Source organism: Crocuta crocuta, unplaced genomic scaffold, assembly GCF_008692635.1.
Source record: "Crocuta crocuta isolate KB4526 unplaced genomic scaffold, BGI_CrCroc_1.0 scaffold15, whole genome shotgun sequence".
NCBI classification, from domain to species: Eukaryota; Metazoa; Chordata; class Mammalia; order Carnivora; family Hyaenidae; genus Crocuta; species Crocuta crocuta.
This window is the reverse complement of record NW_027530508.1, coordinates 607034-607924: the sequence shown is the minus strand read 5'-3', so window position 1 is coordinate 607924 and position 891 is coordinate 607034.

Below are 891 nucleotides of genomic sequence, written 5' to 3'. Positions count from 1 at the left end.
TGAACCCTCCCACTTGAGAGATCCACCTGGGGTAGGGGTATGTAGTCCAAACCCCGTTTCCAGTGGGTGTCTCGATGTTTTAAAACCTCTTTTCTCACAAACTTAGGGGAGCCTCCTGCCCTTAAGAAGGGGGGCTAGATGTCCCATTTTTCCCAGGATAGTCTTGGTTTATGTCTACCGACCTGCTTAATTAATACTGGTGCCATTTCACTTTAAAAGTGGCCCAATTTGGGATTATAATTTAGATGGTTCCCCAAATCTTAATTCCCATCCTTCTTTCACTTCATCCCTGACCATCTTTTACATGAGACAAACCTCTCATTTCTTAGCAGGAATGATGAGCGAGAACGCACATTGTTTACCACAAGCGATGTGAGTGGACTTGTTAAATGGAGTACATTTTCCTCTGAGGGTCATAATCTCAGTCTCTTCTCTTGCATCAAATAAGCAACAGAGACTGAGTACATGAAATAACCGGTGACAGCCAGAGTTCTTCCTAGGCCTCAAAATTTAAGAATGTACGCGAAAATTCATAAAACCGGCCTCAATCCAAGGTAGCAAAATGTTTTCCTCTTTAGAAATTCCTGGCTACCTAAGTTCCAGAAATTGCTTTCTCATTCCCTAACGTCTCATTCTCTCCATTATGTAACGGGGGAGTTGGGGCTTGAGGCCTAATTTCTTTTTAGAGATGATTTTTACAGTCAATGAGCAACGTCAGGGAGTGATGACACCAGGAGGTGGTATCAGCCCGGTGGCAAGCGTTTAAGCGAATCCCAACACGCCTTTCCGGGAGACTCAGACTCTCGGGAACGCTCGGCAGGCCCGCACCTCCGGGCGTAACCCCCCGCCGCCCGCCCGCGTCGCCGGGAGCGCGCCTGAGGCCGCGCGGTC